Source organism: Tamandua tetradactyla, chromosome 6 (assembly GCF_023851605.1).
Source record: "Tamandua tetradactyla isolate mTamTet1 chromosome 6, mTamTet1.pri, whole genome shotgun sequence".
In the NCBI taxonomy this organism is placed as follows: domain Eukaryota; kingdom Metazoa; phylum Chordata; class Mammalia; order Pilosa; family Myrmecophagidae; genus Tamandua; species Tamandua tetradactyla.
Genome location: NC_135332.1, coordinates 166697736 through 166707157, shown reverse-complemented (window position 1 = coordinate 166707157; position 9422 = coordinate 166697736).

Below are 9422 nucleotides of genomic sequence, written 5' to 3'. Positions count from 1 at the left end.
AAGTCTTTTCATTGTCATCTCTTTTGAGAATATACTTTCTCTGCTCTTCACTTAATCTCATATAATACACCTGATTTTCATTTTCATAAACACGAGATCATTTGTGTATCTAATGTACTTTATAAAAAATATTGTGAGGGGAGAGTGTCAAAATGACAATAAAAGAGCACTTCCTATTGCATCAATATAAGCAACTTTAAATGAAACATAAATGCCACCATTTCTAAAACCTCTCTGGGGTGCCCCCTTCAGGGTTACTCACACTGGCCTCCCATCTCTTGGGTGTTCTTGCCTCATTCTAAATCACTTGTTCCTTCCTCCTACTTCTAAAGAGCAAAACAAGTTTCTCATCTTGTCTTATGTAGAAATGTTTAGCCATTCTCTCTGCTTGTTTTGGCTTTTTCTGAAACCTCATCCTAAGATCTCATCTACTTTGTCTAGTTATTTTTCCCTAATATGATTCCCTTTTGAAAAGGACATCTGAAATCAACTGTAATTGTTTTAAAATAAAATAAATTTTTTTAAAATAAAAAATTCCCTGTATTATATTATTTTCTTTATGTTATACATCGTAATATCTATTCTATTTTAATATAGTTTTATCCCACTTTATTACTTTAATTAAGATATGCTCCCTTAAACGTGCATAAATATGGTAAGGGAAGATCAGGAAATTGGAGGTTAGTATTGCTTTTAATTTTACCCGGGACATATAAGAACTTGTTTGAATTTCTTAATATCACAGAGCTTTTGGTAATGCAAAAAAATGAAAATTATTGAGTATATCAAATTAGAGAATGTGTTTGAAAATGCTGGTATAGTATCCTCTCAATTTGAGGTGATTTGTAAAATGTTTCTCTTGAGAAAAAAAAATAAGTTGTATTAATAATGGTTTTCCAGTTCAGATATGTATATTAACAAATTACAATCTAGCTTATCTCCTTCCCTAAAATATATCTAGCATAAACTTGGAGCTGATGTCTGAATGTCTGTACTTGGCTCAGCAATGTGTAGCCTGATTTTTTTCTCTTCACTCCCATTTGGGAGTGTGTGGACTTAGTCTAAGTGTCGACAATTGTGTTGAGGTTGTGTAATACGCCCACCATTTATTGTCCATTTGATCCTTGCTCCATGCTTTTCATTCTTGACTCTCCTTTTTATTGAATCTTATTGAATAAATCTCTTGAGATGTTTAACTGAGCATTTCTCCCATGGTGCCAGATTACCATTATATTTAAGTGACTGTACTTCTATAACAGATCACTTAACTTACATGAATAATGATCGTATATAATTTCTCTATGAGTAATATTTAAGTGGAAGGTTGATCTTTGGTAAATACATATAAATACCAGATGAAAGGATTGTATTACCTAAGCTTCTTTGCTCGTAATAGTTGAGGTCATAGAAATTTTCCTTTTCTTTTTTTTAATTTGTACTTCCAAAGCAGGAACACTAATTCACTTTGAAAGTTTAGGCTTTTTATTTGATGACAAAGAGGTTTTCAAGATTCACAGAATGAGAATAGGCAACATGTTCAGCTAATTTAAAATATTTTCTGTAAGTATCACTATTTAAAATGTTCTGAATTACAAATGAGGAGAATTGTTTTACTGGTGCCTGAATCTTGAGTGAGTCAGAAAACAATTCAAGGTAGCATATTTTGTAAATTCTAAACTATCAGGGAATATTCCTAAGTCCAACCAGCAAAGAGTCATCAGGGTCAATCTTGCTTTGTTTTATGTATGTGACCTACATTCTTCCCAACATTATTAGAAACACATTTCTAAAAATATTAATGCCATTTCATCTTATCTTAAGATGTCCAGTCATACTCGTCTAAAACTGTTTATGAAAATATTCTAGTTGTTTTACATCAAATGTCTCCCATTTTTATACATTGGGAGTAGTATAGGATTGGTAATTAATGTTCAGGATATAAAATTATTTGAAAATCTTTGTGCATCACGACTTTAAAGTGTTTTCTTCTCTTTTGCCATGTGAAAAAGGGCATCAAAAGGGAAAGGAAAAAGTGATTTATTTGGCTTAATGTTCTGCTATGGAGAGAGAGAGTAAGCAGGAGGGTGGGAAAGATAAAATTAAAATTTTGAGTACTTGCAATTAGAAAAGATAAGTTAGAAAAGGAAAAAAAATGTGAACGTCTTATTTAATCATCCTCAGGACTGCTGACATTTTGGATTGGAGAATTCTTTCCCGAGGTGGGGCTGGGATGGGTCCTGTACATGACAGGAAATTCAGTTGCATCCCCAGACCATTACCCTTTAGATGCCAGCAGAACTCCTTTAGTTGTGGCAATCAAAAATGTTTCAAATCATTCCTGGGGATAAAATACCCCCAGTTGAGTGTGTAATGAAAATTACCTCGAGTTTATAGGGTCAGGAATCTCCCTGGTATATTCCATCTAATATTATTGTATCAGTTTTTCTTCTTCAAAAGTAGCAACCAATCTTTCTTAGATCATGTTTCTGTCCCTAGCAAAAAGTGTGTAAGATATGGGCAACTTCTCTCTTGGCTTAATCAGCATTTCCAGATATACTGCATAGCTTCTTAAGTGTTCTATGTTCCATCATTCTTTTTCCTTCCCCCAAATTTGAGGAATCCTCTGTGATTTCCCACAGTCATCAGGATAAAGTTCAAATTTTCAATATGGCTAAGGGTTCTTCATGCAAATATATTCAACCTCAACTTCTTTTAATAATTATTTTTTTCATTCTTCACTCAATAAATATTTATGGAGCTTTTAACATATTGTAGGCACATAAATATAAATCAGGGGAAGATATTGAAAAATTATATTTTCTACCACCACTATTGGGAATGTCTACACAGTTAATATTTTCCAAGTAAATTGCTCCTTGGCTTTAGTACCAAAACTTCATGGAATTTGAGTATCTTTCAATAAAACATTTTTTTTCATTGTTTATTTAACAAAATTTTATATTTATGCTGCCATACTAAACACAAATTTTTAAGCAATATATTGCAAGAGAAAATACTTAGTTTATATACCTGATACAGTTAATAGAAAGTCAGGCTCATGTATAAGTGGTTTTAAAAGTTGGCAGGTGTTAACAGGAGACAAGCATTTTAAATATTGATGCATCATACAGAAGCATCACAGTGTGTGTCATACTCAGTGTGATGATGATAATGAAAAAAATCCCTCTGTTCTTCTGAGTGTAATAGGTGCCTGAAATTACCTCTTTTTCACCCAACTCTTCCACATCAACAGCCTCTATACAATGACACTGAGTGTATCGGTACTCCTAAGAATTGAGATTCCTTCCAACTTTGTATCCACTACAATTGATGCGTAAGAATTTATTATAGAAATTCATGTCTTCTCTCAGACTTCAAGCAAATTGAAGGCAGGGGATGTCTTGCTCACCAGTTTCCTCCTGTCTAACACAGTGTGTGAGGCCACAAATCAGAGAAGCCATGAACTCCTAGATAAGGCAACTACACACACACACACACACACACACACACACCACACCCCTTTTAGTACATCTTAAAGTGCAAATGCACATTCCCAAGCCCAATAGCCATCCCTTCTAGAACCACTGCTGCTACATTTGAGTAACTTCAAAGAGACATGTTCATGAACTTGCAAATCCAGACTCAGCTCTGTGCCTTTCTTGTTCTTGCCCTATGTAACACCCTACAATCCACTGGGGGGTGTGGAGCACTGCTCTGCGCGTTCTATGACTGCCCAGCTTCACAGTTCCCTAATAAACTGTTACTATTTGACTATAAAAGAAAAAAAATTTATTATAGAGAATCACATTTTATTGTGAATTTCTCCATGCATATTTGTAATAAGAATATTTTATGGTGTATGATTTTGTTTCTGTTTTACAAAGTTCGCTGGTAATTTCGGGTTGAAAAGTAATGCATTCTGTAATTCTTCCCTAAGTAAGATAATTGGAAATAGACTCTCAGGTCATTTTTTTAATGCAGAGTGTCTATTTTTAGAATGGATTACTGATATTAAGGTTGTGTGTTTAGACACTATGTGCATATAAAAGAAAATGATACCATCCCATGCAAACTCTGCATACTGTGTATTCCTTTGTGATATGCCTCTTCAACATTGTGAACTTTCTCCAGCTCAAAGCAAACTCTAAGGTCTCAGTACAGTATTCTATTTTGTGGATGATCATAGTTTATTAATGTTTATTAATTAAGAAGCATTTTCATATATATAGTTATTTGCCATAGTGTTAATTCTTTAAAAGTTACCTCAATTAAAAGTGAATGTACTGAACAGAATGGAATTAAAATACTAAAGTTGTTATAAAGAATATGAAATTGAGCTCAAGACGGATAGCATGAGGGGCAAGATGGTGGCATAGTGAGGTATGGAATGTAGTTCATCCCACAGAGCAGCTAGTAAATAGCCAGGGATCATATGATGGGCCCACATCAGTGACTGGACACACAGTGTACACCAGTCTTTTACCAGGTGGACTGACTGAGACCCCACACAGACTATAAGCCCCCAAGCTGCAGAGGCCAGTGCCCCTCCCACTCGGACACAGCAGCCTGGTTCCCCAAAGGGAAAAGAAACAAGATTTTACTAGCCACAAGGGCTTAGTTCAACCAGGCTCCACTTGTGGAATTAATTAACAAATTCTGACTACTGAAAATAGGCCCCCAGCACAGAGAAACCTGGAATAAGCACTAAAGGTGCTAGGAGTTTTGGCCCCACAGAGAGGGGGCTGGGCTGAGAGGAAAAAATTTTAAAAGAAGGCTTTCTGAGTCGGACCGCACAAAATACTGCAAAAGGGCTAGACCCCAAGTAAAGGGGGTATATAGAGCCTGGAGACACAAAAAGCCACATACCAACTTAAGCTCTTGATTGACAAACCTGAGGAGCTGGGGTCCCACTCTGAAAAGGATTTTTGTTTTTGTTTTTGTTTTTGCTTTTTCTCTACGTCTTAATGGCTCATCAGGTAGAACTGAAAGCCTTCTCAGGCTGTAGCAATGCCCCAGGTAAGGGCAGACTTAAGCTTGCCTGAGAGACAAAGTACCTAGTCAGATGAAAGGAGTTGACTCCCTAAAGGGTGTATCTTCCATAAGAGGAAGGTGGGGGCCAGCTCAAGTGGGATTCCTCCTTCAAGGAACTCAAGCCCCAAGGACTGAAAAACTGAAGCAATTAAAACCATCCTACAACTTCACCTCAGTCTTGCCACGTACAGGCAGGAAGAGTCTGCTGAAATTAAAAGCACCACATAACTGTACACTGGTGGGAAGCCATGGGCAAACAAGTGCCACATGCTGGGCAGGATAGGAAAAGCACAAAGTCTAGAAGTTTCATAGGAAAGTCTGTCAACCTGCTGGATCTCACCCTCAGGGAAAATTAATGCTGGCCATTCCTTTCTCCTGAGAGGAGGCTATTCTGGTTTGAGAAAATCTGACTGGAGACTATAATATCTGAGGAGAGCTTCCTCATAAAAAAAAAAGTCTCCATGTAGGCAGGGCAAGAAAAAGAAAAACAAGAACTGAAAAATTCTGAAACAGTGCTAGAGGTCTAGAATAAGTTAAACTTAATGTAAAAGAACAGACAGAGAACAAAGCCATCTAAAAAGAAAATCCTGGGTAAAAGAATGTAAACAACCTCCAGAAAAAATAAGTAAGGAAATCAAATGCCTGGATGCCAGAAAATAAATAGATAGATAGATAAATAAATAAATAAATAGATAAATAAATAAATAAATAAATAACAAGTTATACTAGGAAACTCAAAGCTATGGCCCAGTCAAAGAAATAAACCAACAGTTCAAATGAAATACAGGGGTTGAAATGACTAATTCAGGATATTTGAACAGACATGGAAATTCTCATCAAAACTCAAATCAGTGAGTTGAAGGAGGATGTATAGAAGGCATTGAGCAAACAAAAAGAAGAAATAAAAAGCTTGAAAAAACAAATCACAGAACTTATGGGAATGGAAGGCACAATAGAAGAAATGAAAAAAAAAACAACAATGGGAACCTACAATAGATTTGAAGAAGGAAAAGAAAGGATTAGCAAACTAGAGGCTGGACAGCTGAAATTCGACACACAAAAGAAAATATAGGGAAAGGAATGGGAAAATATGAGCAAGGTCTCAGGGAATTGAATGACAACATAAAGTGCATGAATATATGTGTTGTGGATGTTCCAGAAGGAAAGACAAGGGAAAAGGAGGAGAAAGACTAATAGAGGAAATTATCACTGAAAATTTCCCATCTCTTATGAAAGACACAAAATTACACATCCAAGAAGTGCAGCATACCCCAAACAGAATAGATCCAAATAGACATATTTGCAGACACTTACTAATCAGATTGTCAGATGTCAAAGAGAAAGAGAATTTTGAAAGCAGCAAGAGAAAAGAAATCCATCACATACAAGGGAAGCCCAATAAAACTATGTGTGGATTTCTCAGCAGAAACTATGGAGGCAAGAAGGCATTTCCATGTTATATTTAAGACTCTAAAAGAGAAAAACAGCCAATAAATAATTGTATTTCCAGGAAAATTGTCCTTCAAAAATGAGGGGGAGATTGAAATATTTTCAGATAAACAACCACTGAGAGAATTTGTGACCAAGAGATCAGCTCTGCAAGAAATACTAAAGGGATCACTACAGGCAGATAGGAAAAGGCAGGAGAGGTCTGGAAAAGAGGGTAGAAATGAAGACTATCATTAAAGGTAAAAAGAGAAAAAAAATAGATGTGACACATAAAATCCAAAAGACAAAATGGTAAAAGAAAGTACTGCCTTTACAGTAATAACATTAAATGTTAATGTATTAAACTCCTCAATCAAAAGACAAAGACTGGCAGAATGGCTTGAAAAACAGGACCCATCTATGTGCTCTCTACAGGAAACTCATTTTAGACCCAAGGACAAAAGTAGTTTGAAAGTGAAAGGTTGGGAAAAGATATTTCATGCAAACAATTTTTCTGATTTTCTAATCAGAAAAGAACATGAGTAGCTGTACTAACATCTGACAAATAGGACTTCAAATGTAAAAAAATTACAAGAGACAAAGAAGGACACTATGTATTAATAAAAGGGAACAATCCAACAAGAAGACATAACAATCATAAATATTTATGCACCAAGCCAGAGTGCTCCAAAGTATATGTGGCAAATGCTGACAACACTGAAGGGAGAAATAGACACATCTACCATAATAGTTGGAGATTTCAATTCCCTGCTCTCATCAATGGACAGAATATCTAGATAGAGAATCAGTACAGAAACAGAGAATTTGAGTAATACAATAAATGAGCTAGACTTAATAGACATTTACAGAATATTACAACCCACAACAACTGGTTACACATTTTTCTCAAGTGCTCAGTATCATTCTCAAGGATAGACCATATGCTGGCTCACACAGTAAGTCTCAATAAATTTAAAAGGATTGAAATCATACAAAACACTTTTATCAGATCATAATGGAATAAAACTGGAAATCAATAACAGGCAGAGGGCCAGAAAACTCACAAATATATGAGGTTAAATAGCTTACTCTTTAACAATCAGTGGGTTAAGGAAGAAATTATAAGACAAATCAGTAAATATATTTAGGTAAATGAAAATGAAAACACAACATATCAAAATTTATGGGATTCAGCAAAGACAGTACCAAGAAGGAACTTTACTGCCTTAAATGCCTATATTAGAAAAAAAAAGAAAGAGCAAAAATCAAGGAATTAACTATTCACTTGGAAGAACTAGAGAAAGAATAGCAAACTAACCCCAAAGCAAACAAAAGGAAAGAAATAATTAAGATTAGAACAGAAATAATTGAAATTGAGAATATGAAAAGAATCAAGGAAATCAACAAAACCAGTAGTTGGTTCTTTGAGAAAATCAGTAAAATCGATGGGCCTTAGCTGGGTTGACAGAGAGAGAGAGACAGACAGTGAGAGAGAGATATGCAGATAAATAATATCAGAAATGGAAATGGAAGAGGAGATATAGCCACTGACCCCACAGAAATGAAAGAGGTAATGAGAGGATATATGCTAATGAACTAGATCATGTAGATGAAATGGACAATTCCTAGAAAGACATGAACAACCAACATTGACTCAAGAAGAAATAGACAGGGACTTCCGGAGAAGATGGCGGCTTAGTAAGACGCGAGGATCTTAGTTTCTCCTCCAGGATAGCTACTAGGGGAGTAGAAACGATACAGAACAGCTCCCAAAGCCACGACAGAGATAAAAAAGACAGCATACCCCATCCTGGAACGGCTGGCTGGATGAGAGAACCCGCTCTGGTGAGATCGCCGAGGGGCGCGGGCTTCACCGGGCGGGGCAGCAAGCAGCCGGAGTCACTCCCTTCCCCCTCCCCGGGCCAGCTGGGAAAATTGGACAGGTGGTCCCCTCAAACCTCGGCGGCAGGTGCCCACACCACACGTGGCCCCCCCAGACCAACTGAGAGAATTGGATCGGAAATCCCCAGGCCGCGGAGAATGGCGACGTGGGGGGGGCCCCTTCCAAACCCGTGACTCCCCGGGAACGTGCACTCTCCCGGGCGGGCTGCTGTGGCTGGTGCCCTCCTGCGAAGCTTGGCACCCCGGGCCGACTAGGAAATTCGGACGGGCGCTTTCCCGGGCTGCGGCGGCCAGCGACCCTCCCTGCGTTCGGACCCCGGGCCGGCTGGCACTCTTCCAAGCTGCTTTGGCTAGCGAACCTACCGGAAGGCGAGAGTTTTCCAAAGTTAAAGGACCCACAGCACCTTTTACTGGTGGGACCCGCAGACAAACGTGTGCCACGAGCGCCACCTACTGGGCAGGATAAGAAAAACAGAACCCAGAGATTTCACAGAAAAATCTTACAACCTTGTTGGGTCCGACACCCAGGGAAATCTGACTAAATGCCCAGACGCCAGCAGCAGAAGATAACTGTCCACGCTCAGAAGACTGAGAATATGGCCCAGTCAAAGGAACAAACCAATAGTTCAAATGAGATACAAGAGCTGAGACAACTAATGCTGAATATACAAACAGAAATGGAAAACCTCTTCAAAAATGAAATCGATAAATTGAAGGAGGACATGAAGAGGACATGGGCTGAACATAAAGAAGAAATAGAAAAACTGAAAAACCAAATCACAGAACTTATGGAAGTGAAGGATAAAGTAGAAAAGATGGAAAAAACAATGGATACCTACAATGATAGATTTAAAGAGACAGAAGATAGAATCAGTGATTTGGAGGATGGAACATCTGAATTCCAAAAAGAAACAGAAACTATCGGGGAAAGAATGGAAAAATTTGAACAGGGTATCAGGGAACTCAAGGACAATATGAACCGCACAAATATACGTGTTGTGGGTGTCCCAGAAGGAGAAGAGAAGGGAAAAGGAGGAGAAAAACTAATGGAAGGAATTATC